Source organism: Centruroides vittatus, unplaced genomic scaffold (assembly GCF_030686945.1).
Source record: "Centruroides vittatus isolate TY-2023 unplaced genomic scaffold, ASM3068694v2 contig_900, whole genome shotgun sequence".
In the NCBI taxonomy this organism is placed as follows: Eukaryota; Metazoa; Arthropoda; class Arachnida; order Scorpiones; family Buthidae; genus Centruroides; species Centruroides vittatus.
The window spans coordinates 3,873-22,581 of NW_027122591.1; the positions used below are offsets into that span (position 1 = coordinate 3,873).

General features: G+C 33.8%; 1 long non-coding RNA gene and 1 pseudogene across 1 annotated transcript; one reads left to right on the plus strand and one right to left on the minus strand.

The window, feature by feature from the left end:
• Positions 1–2,284: 2,284 nt before the first annotated feature.
• LOC136983998 (uncharacterized) lies at positions 2,285–4,350 on the minus strand. The gene is made up of 3 exons (XR_010882133.1): positions 3,815–4,350; positions 3,103–3,164; positions 2,285–2,510 (listed from the first exon to the last, which is right to left on the minus strand). It is a non-coding gene; the product is annotated as an uncharacterized lncRNA (long non-coding RNA).
• Positions 4,351–17,116: 12,766 nt separating this feature from the next.
• On the plus strand, positions 17,117–17,235 carry LOC136984093 (5S ribosomal RNA; annotated as a pseudogene).
• Positions 17,236–18,709: the final 1,474 nt, after the last annotated feature.

Here is an 18,709-nt window from a genome sequence, read left to right on the forward strand (position 1 = left end):
ATAATTCGTTTTTTCTGTATTTACACTCAATTTACGTAAAAATTATTCTATTGTCCTGTTTATAATTAATAGCTTGTCTTTGTTTCTGTTTACTAAATGGAATTTCACAGTAAAATATTCGGAAACTAAAATATAAAAGCCAAACAAATTAAATAGCTTAATTTTTACAATATCCACTTAAAATGGATAAAAGCATTATTACATATTTATTATTTATTCGTGCATATCGACTTCTTTCGAAGAAATAATCATTTATTGTAGAGTTTTTATAAGCTGAAAATTATTCTGTCTTCTTTGATGAATTTTGTTACATTTTACTAATTTTTACAGAAACATTACATTTTGAACGATGACATTAGTTAAAATTTATTAATATGTACACAAATATTAAACTGTAGACATATTTCTTCGTATTTCTTGGTGATCACGTGACCGAAAGCTATTTTTATCTTGGCGGGAATTTTCCCACAGTGATCTTTGTCATATCTAATTTGCATATTAGTGATAGTACATTACTAATCTTTATTAAACAGATCTAGACATTTTATATTATTTAAATTTGACTGGATTAGTAAAATAATTATATAAAATTTTTAGTATTTTTCAGGAAAACTTCAATCCAGATGACGTAAGAGTCATCCATGGTTCGCAGGAGAATTTGCGCAATGAACTTTTTTATATCTAATTTGCATAATTATAATGGAAAATTATTAATCTTTATTAAACAGATTTAGTTATTGTGTATTAATTAAATTCATCGGTTTTTGTGGAAGAATTCTTTAAAACTTTTAGCGTTTATTTAGAAACAAAAGTTTCTAAATAATGTCACGTCTTGTCATGTCATGTCTTGTCCAATGTCACGTGATGACATTGGACAAGAGCATTTTCGTTTTGTCTATTGTATATGATCAGTTCGCCGCCAGATTTCGTACAGTGCGGTTTAATCTTTCTGTGTTTCTCGTTTTTTTCGAAGTTCACTGCGATAATTTTTTATTACGTGGATTGATAGATTTTGCGTTGATTGCAATGGATATTTTAAGGCGTAAAGTTTACTGTGAATTAGTTCTAAATTCAGAAAGAAAAGTTGAAAATAATTTATTTTTCGACAATTTGGGATAACTGACCTTTGGATATAACATATGGATATAAATGAAGGTATGTATTATTGGGCTACTAATTTATTTGCGTTTATGTGTATTGTTGTACTGTAACTTAGTTTGTTTTACTATGTTAGAGAAAGTAGGTCACACATTGGATTTCTGAGATAAAACTGTCAGCTTTTTCAGAGTGAATGCGGACCCTCTCAGTGAAGTGTTTTTAGGGAAGTTATGCTTTCTATTTCTGATGCATGCCAATGATGAAAATTGTTTTTAAAATTAAATATCGATCAATGACGATAACATATGTTATAAATGTGAAAATGAATATAAAAATATTTCTACATTTTTTTATTGTTTTGTTGTTTCTTAAAGATTAATTCATTTAAATTTATTATATGTCAAGTAAGTTTATTTACAAAATGCTAATATTTTAATCCGCTTTAATATTTCGGTGTAAATTTGAACAACGAATTTTAAAATTTTAAATAAAAGATATACTGAAATTTTCTTTTATTTACAATGATTACGTCACTTCTACAGAAAGTAGAACACGAGACGACCTTCACCCACATTTCAGTCTGGGGGGAAAGGCCGCCAGTTGTAGTCATAACAACCTTTACGTCTTCTATTGTTGTGGATGAAATTCGTTAACTGTCAATTACATTTTCTTGAATTTGATTCGCAGGTTGGAAAAAATCGTCATGACTTAAATGCCTAAAACTTTAAAAAATTATATAAAATTGAAAATAAATTCAAAAGTTTTGAAAAAATCGTATCGGATGGAAAATCAAAAAAGAATTTAATATAAATTTGAAAAAAAAAATTTTAGCAAAAAATTACCGCGAAAAAAATTCATATATAAAAAAATTATGTGACAATAAAGAACGATTTTTTCTTTACAAGACGTAACTGTTTAAAAATTTTTTTTCCTAAACGGAAACGAGAAAAACGCGTGGGAAAATTCTTAAAAAATTTCCCACGGTTTATCTCCACAACTAACTGGTAGCGCCGAGTCTGACTGTTCCACTGTTAAGAGGTTAACAAATGAATGTAAGGCGTTGAATCAACTTCAAGATGGTAAATGAAAACGGAAGATGGCTCGATCTTGCTACGATGTAAAGAGTTTTAAACGGTTCGGAGGAAGAAACTGCTTCATCTTGTTAAATTTTGTGTTTATATTTTTAATTTTAAAACATCCGAACTTTGCATTTTATTCCTTTGATTCTTTTCTGGTGAAAACTTCGCTGTCACCAAATCTCTGTTACGTAAATAATACTCAACGCCATTTTATGCAAAACCGCATCTTCCAATGAGCAACGAAGCTTACTTTTTTGATTTTGTACAAGAAAAAAGCAAACTTGAAAGTCTGCGAAAGTAATATAAAAAGAGACTCGCACAGTTTGTCTCTTCCTGAAAAAATAGAAAAACATTTCATTAATCGAAATATTAAAAATATTTCATAGAATTATATAAAAATTTTATAATTTTTTAAATATCAGTGTACTTTCTCTTAGCGAAAAAACATAAATAAATGAAAAAACCTAGTTATTTATTGAAATTCCGTTGTTGTATATTATTAAAAATACATGAAACGATGCCATAAACATTACATAAATGAATTTCATGACTTAAGGATTTGAGATAAGAAAGACTTTATATATAAGAAAAGTAGTAAATAAATATAAAAATTGTATTTAATTTTTAAACGATTTTATCGTTCTTAAATAAAAATAATTTTAAAAATCATAATTAAAATCATCAACACCAATATGTGATATGTTCACTTTAAACTCTCAATTTTTACATAATATAATATTGTTACATTTGTAATTTTTAATAAAACAGCAGTGTTTTCAATGTGAATAAATAGAATATTATTTTTTAAATTTTGAAAAAAATGAATTAAAAATGAAAATCATAAAATTAATATGTGATCGTGAGTGAGAGTTTAGAATGAAATGAAGATCTGTTCATTAAACTAAAGTGAAAGATATTTTCTAACCTCTTTCTTAGATTTTGCAGATAATTCCTCTTCTGGTAAACTTGAATAATCGACATCCATAACTGAAAATCAGATGATATTGTAAATTAAGCATACTTGTTGTATTTTTCTCTTAATAAAAATTATGGTTAATGTTACCTATGGTTCCAAAATGGCGGCTCGTCTCTGATTCTAGCAAATAGAAGAAAGGAAACACGTTTTAACCTAACCTAACCTATTCTAATAAATTACCATAATTATTACCAACCAAATTATTAGAATAGGTTAGGTTAGGTTAGAACGTGCGTCCCACTGTTTCCTTCTTCTATTTGCTGGAATCAGAGACGAGCCGCCATTTTGGAACCATAGGTAACATTAACCAAAATTATTAATTATAAATTCAATAACAAACAACAATAAACTATAGCAGAATGGATACGCTTCTCAGACATCCAGTTACGTTACCCGTCACAATATCCAAATTATCTTAAAATACGATAAAAAGACTAAAGATATGCAATTAATTGTATGTTTAATTATTTATTAAAATGACTTCATAATTACTTAAATACCTTTGGAACTACGAATATTATCTAATCATTATGTAAACATTTTTTATGCAAATGAATTTAAAACTTTTATAACTGTTTAATTATGAAAAAAGTCTGAAAGGTATTGAATTATAAAGATAGTCCTCATACATAACCTTAACTATTTATCGATATGATCTTACCTTTTTCAACTTCAATTGCTCCTCCAGCATAATTCTTATCAAGTTGTAAATCTTTTACAGTGTCAAAATTAGATTGTAATATTTCTTTGTTTACTTCATTTCGATTTCCTTCTTCCTCAAATCCGTTACTAAATGTATTCGAACGATGAAACTCGTCAGAAACTTTTGGCGTTTCATTGATTGATAAATTTGAGGTGCGTGGTTTATCATCTAGAGAAGTCAATGGTTGACTTTTTTCTACTAATTCAGATATGTTTGCAACATACTTCTTCTTCAGCAATTATTGATTCGTTGTTTTCAATGTGACATTGGTTCAATAAATCAGTTCCGCCGATGTTGACATCACACTTTTCATAATCAATAATAGTATCGGAATGAATGCTACCATCACTTTTTGATCCATCCTCTCCAGATTCAGGTTCCTCTTCTTCATAAATTACTTCCGAAACCAATGAATAGCGCTCGAGTTGGCTAAAATCTCTAAGCAAAGGCCGTATTTTATACTCTTCGTAAACATCCGATGTGATTTCTTCTGGAGATAGTTCTATCTCTTGATTAGATTTCTGAAAATTAAAATTTTAAAATATTTATTAAGTATTGAACTTAATAAATTTGTTCTCACCTAAAATGAGATGAATTACTGCTAAATATAATCTATAACCGAAATATTGCATCAATTTAAAAAACTAAACAATATGAAATGAATTTATGTGAATTGTAATTAATTGCGTTTTAATATAAGAAAGTCGTATTTATCAATAATCATCTTTCAAACGACACAAATATTAAGAAACTTGTCTGAAATTATTTTATTAAATTTATACTTACATCAGAAGATTCTTCTGTATCATCAGATTCATCAAAAATATCGGAAAATGTAGTGTTTTTATCTATACATTTCCTGACATCTGGTTCATTGTCATCCAGAATGTCTTTTTCTGAATTAAGGACTGGATAAATATTTTGTTTTAAATTACTTTCCGAAATTCCACTTGCATCAGCCGATTCAGAAACTAAAGTATAAAAAAACAAAAAAATCAAAAATTCACTTCAGGACAACACATTATTACAATAGAAATTGGCGTAAAGAGGAAAAAAAAACTATCAAATTATTAGTGAAAAAGAAATTTTTCAGGTTTATTTGAGCATATTCATTTAATTATATGGTTTTTTTTCCTATTTATAACTTTATATCAAACTTTAAAAATTCATATATATATTGTTATAAACGTTAACGACAATAATTAATTTTTCTTTTAACAATTCCTCGAAATTGAATTATGATTGGAAAGGCACGAAAGTTATCAATATATTACTAATGTACTGTATATAAATTGTTGTATTAAGTGTGAAGTATTAAAACTGAAAAGTCAACTGTCAGTTTCAAAAGTCAGTTTGGCTGCAAAGTCAACAATAGATTTGAATAACCAGGAACAGGAAGATTTATCGCCTTTTTATTTTCTGAATCCATTTTTAATTATTTGTATAGATTTATCTACGCTTTGTAATTAAAATTTAATTATACAGATTATGACTACCGCTGTTATAACCTACACTCCGAGGCATGGGCTTCGGAGATAAACTATTTACATTCTTCCTGCCATTGGTCTTTTCAGCAGTTTCATGAAATATGACTGTTCGTGTAACTGTACTTATGTTAACATTAATATAATTGAGATTTTTATTCCAATATTGATAAAATTTACCATTACGAGGCATATGATTCGGATCTAATAAAAAGTTGCCCGTTTGTAATAACAGATTCGAGTCTTGTCCTTCTCTTGAGGTATTCTGGGCAGAAGACTCACTATCAGGAATCTGTGCTTTTTGCTGATATTCAATTACTTCAATTGGCGGCTCAAATTCAGATAATTCTTGCTGCGGTCTTTGCTGCAGCTGTTGCACTGGCTGCTCATAATACATTCCTGGTTGCGATACACGAACAACCATTTCTGCAGGTTGCCAATAGCCAGTCATATTAGGAGGTGGTCCATAATTAATTATATTAGGATTTGGTCCGTAACCAATCATATGTGGCGATGGTCCATATCCAATAATATTAGGATTTGGTCCGTAACCAATCATATGTGGCGAGGGACCATACCCAATCATATGAGGAGGGAGCCCATATGCAATCATTCCAGGGGACTGAAACTCCTGTCTCATTGGTCCTTGTTGATACATTTGAAATGCATTCTGAAATATGAAGCATGGAATTGATAAATAATAAAAAAATACGTTAGCCTATTAGTAATGCCTATAATTAGAATATTGTAGATAGGTAAATTAACGTGTATATTATAATTTAAGGAATCGCCATTGGTTCTCAAATGTTTGTATTATTAATGGTAATAATATAATAGGTCAATATGAATTCAAGTTTACCTACTCCAACATAAAGATAATTTGTGTAAAGTAACTCAGAAAATTTTAATGTATTATAATTGAGTGTAAATATAAATTATGATAATTTGTCATTGATAGCATCAATATGAAGCTTTACATTACATAAATAAAGAAGACAGATGTATAATTTGTCAGTTGCTGACGGTCTACAACCGTCGATTGTTTTTACAATCGAATTGTACTATTCTAATTGGTTTTCATTTTTGGTGTTTTATTTAATTAATTTGTGGACTAATTGTATACACAATGCACTGTATTGTTTGTAATATTTTTCAGTCTGTAAACTGCGTGTTTTTTTACATATTTTATTCTATTTGTCTAATCTTCAATGGTCCAATGCGAGATCTGAGTACTGTCTGAAATGCATTCCCAATATCAATTAACTTCAAACTACATTTGAATATTTTGGTTTGGTACTTTAGTGACCGTATTCTTTCTCGTGATGCGATATACCCTTTTAATTACAGCCGTAACTAATAGTCTGACCGTTTAATCTATAGATAACTTTGGGCTAGAAGCGTATCTAATTTAATTAATAACAATTTTTGACATTATTAACTGTAAATAAACTAAGAACATTTGTCATTTTAATAATTTAAATATTAATTAATCATTCATCTTACAAACAAAAATAGAATTATGATAATATTCAACAACAGTTATTGTATTATGTAAAATTAAATCCTATTTAAAACTTTCTTTATAATAAGATACTTTTCATAATATAATGTGAACTGTTACACTCACCTGATTTCCATAATAATTGTTATTACCAAAAGGCACATAACTTCGAATAAATCCTCTTTGAAAACCTGTAAAGAAATATTTCATAATTAATGTTACTTATTTATAATATTTTTATAATACAGTATACCTATTTCCGTTAATGTTACAATAAACTATAATTGATCGATCTGCGGCAGTCTTGTAAAAACATATAGGAAAAAAAACTTTAGTAACAGCAAATAAGTCTTGCAAAGGGATAAAACATCAGTATTTTTCTGCTTTAATATGTGGCAATTTCTAGACTTATGCAAGTGTATCTTAAATTTCCATTGTTCTCAACAGTTGGCGATACATAAACGTAATCGCAGGCAGATAGCACATGTTCGCAATGCAAAAATTATGTCCTTCGTGTTTTTTGTAGTCTACGATAAGGCAATATATGTACCACGGTATCATAATTATAGTAACGGGCAGATTAACAAACGATAAAACAGAAATGAGCAACCACGCCAGGCATCTTTTTTTATTGTTCTGGACACTAATACAGCCAGACGGTTTAAAACAAATACTGGCGATTTGTGCAATTTATAACAGATATTTAATTATTTTTCAGTAACATTTTGATAAATCTCTAAGTTTATGTATATTTATCTGTAGATCTGTTCCTAGAACACCGAAAGACAGTTAAAAAATTTAGTAACTGATAGATATACGCCCACATCTCACGTGCTTAAAATTGTAAGGTCTTACCGTTTGAAGGATATGCAATATGATCCAAAAATAAAGTAGATTATTTGTGAATAAAAAATATTTGAATGTTCAGATATAAACAAGTAATTTCAACAAAACAAATATCAAATTTAGAAAGTTCTCGTAAATTTTACTTACACGGCTGTTACGTATAACAGAAGAAAGGTATGTTGATCAAATAAATGACCCCGAAATTTTTACATTTGTGTACTGAAGAGACCGTGATACATAAAGAAATACAAAATTCTTGCTGGGTTTTCAGTATATGTGGATGTTAGTGTTTGTACGAGAGGCGCGACTTGAAGCTTAATTAATCCTCTGTCTTTTGTCGAAACTTTTTGAAATTTTGCACGGTGATTTGGGTACGAGCGACATTGATACTATTAAATTTCGGTGATTAAAGGTCGGAAAGATGAGGAGAAAGAGAGAGAAAATTTGTTATATCTCGAGTGTTGTTGCACTTAATGATGGTTTATATACATTATTAGCATTTACAAATTTTTATAAAACTTATTTCTATCCTGAAAATTAAGCTTTTTGCAATTTTATAATCACTGATAATATGAAAAATTTTTAAAGAAACTTTCATAACAGATGAGGCCGCAGAAAATTTTAACCTTTTTGTCGGGAATGATATGTAGCTCATTGCTGGATTTTAATACATTGACATTGCTATTATTTCTAATTAGCTAGTCTTTTCAAGAAGATCCGATAGTTGGTATATAATAAAGAATTCATTACTTAATCAATATTTATTATTATTGACGTGTAACGTATCAACCCATTAGTTATTCTTCCTTAGTCATTTGTTCACAGTGACTTGTTTGAGTTTTGAAGTTGGCGTGAGAAATTTTTTTATTTTATTTTAGTTTGTAGTAACTTCAGGTTTTTAGTTGCGATCAACGATAATAATCGTGGTTTAAATCTAAAACGGGAGCAAAACAACTCTACTCATCTCCAGTTCTTGGACATTAATATAAGATTTAAACAAGGAAATATACACACAAGTGTATACTTAAAACCCACTCTTGGTCTAACGACCCTTATAAATATAAGTTGTCGGCGTTTAAGGCACTAATCAGAAGGAAATTTTTATATTGTACCAACATTTAGGATCGTCTCAAAGAGATTAATACAATTGCAACGAATTTAGGTTATAAAACCGCTACAATTAAAGGGCTGGTCAGATGTTAAAAAGAAAATAAAGATAAAAAACATACTAATTTTGATAGAATTAATAATAAATTCACATACAACAAGCGATTGAGTGGTGTTGCGAATGAACTAGCATCTTATAAAAGCTCGAAAATGATCTATAAAAGAGCACCCAATATTTACAGTTTACTACGAAACGAAAAAGACAGACTAAAACAGAAAGAGAAATCTGGAGTATATGAAATCCGTTTAAAAACCAACAGTTAGGAATCACAAAAGATTGTGTGAGAGTGACTCGAAGCAACCTTGCGGTACGTCTGAGCGAACGTAAGTACAACGTTGAAAAAGACCACAACATCTTAGCAATTATGGCACAAACAGAAGGAGCAGTTGTAAAGTGGGAGGGAGCGAACGTCATTAAAACAGTGCACTCTCATTCATTGTGTTGGAAAAAGTATAAATTTACAAATGCGAAATAAAAGAACCATTCCTAAACGCTAGGGATGCTAATGCACTTCCAACGGCATGGAAAAATTACTAAATTACTAAAATTTAGCGTAAAACAATTTTATTAGCATCTATAACATGTTTATGAATAACTTATAAGATATTCTAACTTACTTTGATTATTCATTTTCACAAAACTACTTCGCTTTCAATAAATTCGCATTCGAAAAAATCTTCGAACAATTCACTTTGACAATTGCCAAAATTATATTGTTAGCATTTATTGTTAACGCAACAATAGAGGTTTCCAACAAATGAGCATGCGCAATTGTCCGGCACCATCTTTGTGGTTTGTTTACGATTATTTGTGTTTACGCGCGCTTTAGCTGGTGTTCTCGTGTTCATCATTTTTTAAAATCCCCGGCATTATTTGTCATCAAGGACCACAAACATGGCGAAGGGCGGACTGTTTTGTTTATTTGTTTGTTTAGTTAAGTTATGGCAACGCAGCACTTGGGCGATGCCTTCCGGAGATCGTTTTAAGGGTAACTGGCCCATATTCAGGCGTTACAGACGTGGAGAAAACCAGGAAAACCACATGGCCAGCCTGTCTTAGCGAGGCGCGAACTCAGGACCGAACTCCCAGTGTTTGGAAACGGAACCACTTGGCGACTGGTGGGTCTAACGGAAGGGGCGGAGCAAACGTGCATTTTATCACGTGACATGCGACTGGAAACCTCTCCATTTATTTAAACGCTTGAGACTATTTAAATACATCAAAGAGTTGTAGTTTGCCTTTATTTGTGGGATAAGTTTTGGTTAAACGTTTTTGGTAAAAAGTACAATCAGAATTGGCGTGAATCACTTAGCAGATGAAGGTGTTTGCAGGGTGAAATTCTAATTCCACTGCTTTTTAATTTGTATGTTAATAGCTTGCTAGTGCGACTTGCTATATCTGACTTACCTGAGATTTATCTTTCTGATTAAGTTGAGATACATATATTAATGTACGATGACGACACTGCAATTCTTGCCGATGCTCCACAAATGTTGCAACAGGAAATTAAAATTTGCGATTACGGATTAACTATAAATTTTTAAAAACCAAAGTAATGGTGTTCAGGAAGGGTGGTCCATTCAGAAAATGATGGTCTTTTTAATAATCCACACACCTTATATAACTCACTGACAATTATCTATTAACTTTGACAAACGTTTTCAACCTGTTCTACAAACCATCATCGGGTTTTTAAAAATTCATATCTGTTCTTTTTGAATAGAACAGTTAAACACGTAAAGTACAAAATTCTTTGGAATAATGAACTATTTGAATTTTAAAAAGTTTTTGTACTAAAATAATTTCTATTTCATGTTGGTATAATTCGCGAGATATTTTTATATACTGTCCCTCGAGGTCTAAATGAGACGATATAAATTCCCCAAAATAACTTTCTAGATAATTCTGAAAATATTGTTTTTATGATTAATATAAATCTAAATATATAAAATTACTTGTCCTGACTGAGTGATTGACTGATTGATTCATCATCGCCCCGAGCAAACCGCTGAACCCAGAGGTGAAATTTGGTACACAGTTAGGGTACGTCATGAAAACGCACACTAAGAAGGAATTTTTCGAAATCCCCCCCCCGCGAGGGAGAGGGAAAGGATTAATTTTTCTTTTCTGTAGAATTTTCATGCAGAAGTTAGTCCATCCGCATCCGTGGCATTAAAGTTCCAAAATGACAGAAAACAGAAACAAGGGGCTAAATTATGAGCACAAAGCTTATAGTTCTATCAACAATTTCCGATCAGAGTCGACAAAAAGGTGTCAGACGCCTCAAAACGGACTTTTCTCATGACCCGATCAGATCTCGGTTTTCACCTGAAGACGTAAAGGAGACCAATCGGGAAGCGAGTCCAATAGGAAATATTGATGGAACGGGAGAAATTATATAAACCAAAAATTTAATGTCGAGGAAGCTGTCTCCCTCTGCATTAAAAAAAATGTCGTGTGTCGCATAAAGTTGTGCTAGGTTGTGTGTCTTATCGGCCACATAGGATGCCATAAAACCTTCACTGCAATAAACGACTCCACGCTGAACCTGTCCAACCATAGAACACCGTGCCGAGTATGCCCGAGACACTTCGTGCACCTCCGGGGACTCCGTCGACAGATCGAGCCTCTATTCTTACGTAATAGCTTAAGAATTTCTAACACTGATAAGTACCTGCTTATCCGCTAAGAATTTATATTCTTTATTACCTAATTAACTTTATAATTTAATAAGTGACGTGTTTAGTAAATGTAATTTACTCATTTACAAACGGGGAAAACACAAACACCTCTTTACATACAACTCTTTTCCTTTGCAGACACCAATGACCTCCTCCGACAGGGACGCAACGTTGACGACGCTCTTAAGCTGTCCTATTTGTATATTTGTTAATTTAGTCCGACCGCCTGTATATCAGTGCAGCAACGGTCAAATTTTCTGTTCCCAATGCCGACCGCGGATTTCCACATGCCACACCTACCGTGAGCCTCTCGTCCATATCCGAATTTTCATCGTAGAACAAATCGCATCAACCTTAAAACTCCCCTGTGACAATCAACGTTATGGATGTTCAGAACTACTACAAGAGAACGAGTAAGAGGCTCATCGGCGTCGCTGCCCTTTCAACCGTTGCCATGTCCCTTTGTCGATCTCGCTTGCTCCTGGGAGGGGGATCTGCCTTATCTACAAACTCATCTATTCCAAGCCCACCCACAAGTCCCAACTCTACAACGATCCTCTTTACTTTTTTCGGAATCAGCACCGAATTAACTATTCCCGGCACTTGGGCAGTCATCCTAAACTGTTACAATCAAAAATTCCTCATACAGGTGTCAAAGCAACACCTGGATACACTTTTTTTTTTTAAATAAAACCTCATTTATTAACAAATCCCCACCGTCTACCATCTTTACCCACTTTATCGCCTTTAAAAAGGGCTCCCACACTCTTAAATGGACATCTTCTAAAATCACCCTGTATGGATTCCAAGCCACATACAATGCCAACTCCCATTTAGAGCTTTTAGCCGATAGTGTGCACTCCTTTTGTGATCACAATAATTTTAATTTTTTCTATCCATTACATCTAATTAAATCCGAATCAACAGTAACCTCTTATCCTTTTCAGATGATGGAACCGGATGAATGGTGGGATACGGACTCTCGGTCGCAACCTCCTCCTCCTCCCAGAACCGAGGTGATGCCACTTTCCTCCACGCCGCCTTAACCTTTTCCAAGCACAACGGCAGAACCTAAGTACCCCAGCTACTCTTTACTTACTCCCAGCTATCCTTCCAGTTGGGTACACATGTCTGCCCCAACTGGAAGCAGCCTTCCAGGCAGAGATCAATCTGAACGAACAATATCAACAAAGAAACGCCATTTCCCCACATGCCTCCCGAACCCCACTGTTTCCATCACCACCTCTCCAACAACCTCCCAGACCACCTAACCCCAGCGAGGTCGCCATCGTACTCCTCGCCCATGAGGTCCAGAATCACTTAGCATTAGTATCCCCTCTTATACGCATATATACCCAATATAACATTTAAAAATTTTTATGTATTGAAGTATATATCCCATATTTGTATCATCCTTTTTTTTTTTTTATTCTATAATCAAACGTCATCTTTACCTCGTCACCCCCAAAACTACAACAAATCATTCCTCTCGTTCGTCCAGTATTTTCCAATTGACGGTCAGCGCAATTTTTACTAAATTTCGTAATATTTCGTTTATCCGACGCCATTTTAAAAGCTGTTATCTGATGTCATCGGACGTTGGTTATATAAAATATGCGCGTTATAGTTTAGTTATGTAAACGTTAATCAAAGTGACTTATATATTAAATAAGCGAATTTTATGAATTTACCTGCCCCAAAGAAAATATGGTGCACGTATTCTACACCAAGGAATCAAAATATTATAGTTGTTCTTGGACGGAAATGGAAAAAAGTGATGGGCCTACTGCTCAAAACGAACGATTTAATTTTCTTTTAGTAGTAAAAAAACACTCGGCAACAAGTTACGTAACTTTCTCGGCTGTTGTGAGATTTTATTCAGAGAATAACTTTTGTGTTTTTAATATAATAAATAATAGATAGAATCGTGTGTGGCGCCATCTGTTATGTAATTTTGTTATAAAAACAATTTCTGATCTTAATTAATATTTTATAAAGTCCAGGAAATTTCTTAAGAGATAAATTCAATAAATATATACAGTACTTCTGTACGTGGATCAATACATACTGGCTTTTTATTTTTTTTCAAAGCCACATAGATTTATGGTTGTAAATTAATTTAATAAAACATTTTATTTTTAATTTTAATTATTCAGCAATTATATATATTCTGTAACTGTTAATTAGAAAAAATAACCGACTAAAAGGTCAAAGAAGCAATAGCTTATTTGCGTAGTAAGTCGTATGCTGTTTTATTTTGTCAATGTCGGAGAATTTGTACAAAGTTCGTCAGGGAATTTAAAACAAAAATTTGAGTATGAACCCTGTATATAGTTAATCCTGCCCCTTTAATTATCTTAATGTTAATGAATACAGCAAGAATTAATAATTTATTTATTTAAAGTAATAAATTTTAAGTAAAAATAAACTAATTTTTTAAATAAAATTTTAACGAATTTCGGAAAAAGCATATTTTTCATCAGATATTTAGTTAATGTTTAATAAACGTGAAGTCTTTGCAGACATATAATTTGAAATTTTATATGAAAATAGAAATACAGTAGGACCTGCTTAAGGTGATCAGCCTTGGAACCAAGATAAATGGTATGATTTATTAATACTTTGTAGTCTGAGGAAATTATTTCTCATGTTTCAGTTTTTAGAACATTTATTTAATGTGGAATGAATTTAGTTTCTCACGGTAGCTGTTGTTGAAGCAATTTCTGATAATGGAAAATACTACAATATGTGGAAGGCAGATGTTGTCCTCTTTTTGTCGACCCCACCAGGACATGTTTTGTACTGCGTGTGTGAAGACCCAGACGAGGTCCGAAATCGCAAAAATGCAGAATTCTGTTGTGAAAAAAATAACGATAAATTATATAAGAGAGAGAGAGAGGAAAAAAAAACTCTTAATCAAAACAACGTAACGAAAAATGTAAACAACGAGTCTCGGGATGACGTCAACGCGTGTTAAACGACCTGTTAATGTTTAATCCAAAGGTAGAACTCTGACACACGCACTCATAAAGAGATATAAAGTTGACACAAGTATTCAAAGAAAAAATTAAACATAGGAAAACAATTTCAGAAAAAGGGAAAAATTGAAGAGATAGAAAAATATCGCGTGATCGTTAGAATTCCAAAATGACATCAATTGCAAACAACGGATTAAATTATGAGTGCAGGTGTTGTGGTTCTATCAACAATCTTGGAGCATAGTCGACAAAGGGTGTCAAATAGACACCTCGAATCGGACCTTTCCCGCGACCCGACATGGTCTCGTTTTGCGCTTGGAAACAAAGGGGAGGCCAATCGGGAAGCGAGGAAAGGGACGAGGGACCAATCCGCAAGGTGGACAGGACACGGAAAAACGTATAAAAACTGGGACTTCAAGGTCAAGAAGGGAGTTTTTCGGAATGACCGACATGCCTCTTGAGGATTAAACCAGTGTGTGCTGTGTCGTCCCTCGGAACTTTAAGTGTGCCACCGCCCGTCAACATCGCCGTACGGCCCTTCTCGTCCGCCCGGGACTGGATATAGTGACCTGCCGAACTCTTACGTTCTGAAGATCGCCGAGATTTGGAACAACCTAACCGATGTAAGCATGTATTCGTCCAAATAAACGGTTTTCCGCATGTAAACACTTGTCATCATTTGCCTCCTTCGCCACCGCCCACATACACGGGTTCCCTTAAGCTCATCCTGACGCGGGATATTTAAGCCCAGTCTACACCAGTCCAAATCTTACACTGGTGTCAGTGACGCGGGATTAATTGTATCCCCCTTTAAAGTCGGCGAATCTTACACGTGCTACACATATTTGACCGCCCCTATTCAATTCTGATCGCGAGTAAATTCAAAACCCATGAGAGCGTACTATCGATAGTTTTATGTAGCTGACAGGGAATAAAAAAATTTATTAATCACGGCCAGATGACCGATATGGTAAAGCGTTAACCTATCTTTCTGGGAACTCGGAGTCAAAAAACTTCAAAATTTTTCTGCGGTAGTTCGTCCCGGTTATGTTGGGTTTGTCCCCTACCATTCGGTCGCTCCATTGTGGGCCTAACCGAACTTACTACGGAGCAGAAAAAATGCCCTCTTGGTGCCCACAGGGCGGAAAAATCCAAAACCTACAGCGCTCAATTTTTACAAGTTTTATTTTCTATTAAAACAAGGAGATAAAAATATATACATTTATAATCTTGCTTTTGGTTTTTATGTTTTTTTATATATGTTAATATCTGTCCGACAAAACTCTTATGTTCAAATAGAGGACAGTCCGGCGAAAAGAAAACGTATGGTTTTTTTTTTTTTTTTTGTTTTTTTTCAAATCCTTTTCTCCCTGTGGGCACTAAGAGGGCGTCTTTAACACGCCCATAATGGTTTCGGCCAGACCCACAATGGGGAGGGCGGGCCCTGAGGGACGAGGCCCGACAAATCCGAACGGACCACTTCACGAAAAATTCCTGGGGATTTTTTGACCCGTCCGAATTTGATCCCGTGTTCCCCTGAGCGTTAGGCTGCGATTTGGACCGGTCGGCCATTCGGCGGTCGAACATACAGGAACTGATTTTTTCCTGCCAATGGGAAGGGTGGAGGAGGGTTTCTACGGGCGGAATCGGTGGTGGGAGATTTCACGTAAGTTATGAGACCCGGCTCAGTTTTTTCTGAGCCTTTGGAATGTGTAGATCGTGCCCGAAGTGAAAGTATGTTTAGTGCTCGCGTCGAGAGTCAAGATGCAGCGAACCATCGAGCAGAGTTTTGCCATCAAATTTTGCGTTAAATTGAACAAATCCGCTACTGATACTTTGGACATGGCTTCGTCTTTGTAAGCCCGTGAGGCCTTGCCCTAGGCCATCACTGACGCGCAATTAACTGATTACCCCTGGAAGTCGGCTTCTTACAGAAACACAGCTTTCCCATCATCAAATGTCACGGCACGCCACTGATTTTATCTAAATCGAAAAACGGGGAGGAACCACATCTTATTGGAAAATGGTTCCAGAAGAAGTTGAGGGATAGTGTAAGTCGCAGCGTGTCCAAATAACTTCCTCCAGTCACTATGGTCTATCATCTGGTCCTTCGTTAAGTTAAAGTGCATTATTTTGCCATTCTGCTCATGTGCCAGTAACAGCAGCACCAAGGTGTGGTGTTTCGCGCAAATGGCCACAAGTTTCAACATAAAATGCACATCGAATTTAAGTTTGATACAAAAGTAATGCAAGTTATAAATTTTTTTATTAAATCTCTAAGCCGGACGTCTTGTATTTTTGAAATATTCAATATTAACATTCCGACGTTGTGACGAATAAAAGAATTGCAAGTGGGATTTTTAGATTGTTTATTATTTATAATATTACACATATAATAAGTCTTATTAAGTTAGTAAAATTGACTGATATTGTCAATTTTTAATGAACTTTTTCCCCCATCGATCCTGTCGATGTAATATCGAACGCTTTAAGAAAACCTGGTTTAAAGTGGAATGTGATGGTAAGAAGGACAAAAGCTATATTCGAAGCGCGAATTGGGTACGAATATGCATAAGTGATACTGTGCAGGCGATTTGTCTCGGGCAGCGGCCATACCACGCTGAAAATACCGGTTCTCGTCCTATCACCGAAGTCAAGGAGCGTCGGGCCCGCTCAGTACTTGGGGCGGAGATGACCTGGGAATACCGGGTGCTGCTGTCGCTATTCTTTTGCTTTCATTCTTCGACCTATCTCTTTTTCTTTCGTCTAATAAAATTTATCACTTGGCGCAGTAATTTTTCTTTAATACATTATGTCAAGCAAACATTTCTTTTCTGTAACCTTTGGCTTCCTGTACATTGTTTTGGCTTCTCGTTCTCGTCTCCCCCGCAACCCTCGTAAATCTTAACGGTTTAGGAATGTTACTCGTCTAAACCCCACATATATATTTTTTTATTTACTAAAAATACACAAGTCATTAAATGTGAAATAAAAATATGGGTTTAGAATTAAATAGAATTTGTATATAGTTGCTGGATACTAAGCATATAGGAGGGAGAGCGACGGTAATACTGCCATGGCGAAAATTTTGGTTTGCAGTAAATTTCAGGCCGCAATCTTTTAATAAACTCTTTTTTATTTACAATGTTTAAATGGTATCTGTAAGTTACACAAAATTATAACTTTTGTAAAGGATAGTAGCCTAAACTTAATTTAAAATCGGGCATAACTTTACAGCGCTTATGGAAACCGTTTAATTTACAAACGTTTACGATTTACTTTATAAGGTTTTGCTAAGCTACGAACTTCCGAAATCCCTATAGTTTGTAGTTTCAAACCCGAGGCAGCTACGACCAACAATTCCGAGGGCGCTGGGCGTCACGACGGCCACCCACAATATGCTGTTAGTGTAATCGCTACAAAAAAGTTTAATTTGCATAAATTTGAGCTTTTGTTATTCTGAACAACAACATTCGTTCGGATTAATTTTATTTTAAGAAGCGATAAAAGCAAGGGATAGGACCCCGCCAAGTTTGATTTATCCACCCGCAAGTTTCGCCAGCACCTCACTGATAACGAGAAAGGCTTAAGTTTAAAATATGACCTCTCTAGAGCCAGCGGTGTTCTTTCTCTAGGAGCATCTGCACCGCCAAATGAATAAGAAAGAGAAAAGTTACAGCTTTTATGGAGATCTTTGCACTTTTCAACTGGTTATATTTCGGCAATCCCTTTACAGAAAAACCCGAAATTTTGCACGCTACCTAAGAAAACAAGTATCTTTCGAACGAGATATTCACATTTACTACAGACGTTTAATAGAGGGAGAGATCGGCAATTTTGATTCGTGTATCAGTGAATTTTCCACTTGGCGCTGTGTGACTGCGATACTGCAGAACGGCCTTTTTGCTTCGGAATTCACTAATTCGGCGTTGTAAAAGCGGGAGAGCAGTTTTGTTGGTGAATTCCCGATATTTTCCAATTCATTGCAAAACTATGGTACTCGTTTTAATTACTTTATCGCCCGTTTCTATATTAAAAATAGTCACGTTATTGTAAACCTAAACGATGACAGGGATGGAAATAAATATTGATAAAAGTAGAAACGTTTTAATGAATCTAAAAGTGTGCAATTTTAATATTTATTTTGATAAATAGCCAATCTTTAAAATTAAATTTCATATTAAAATTTATTAAA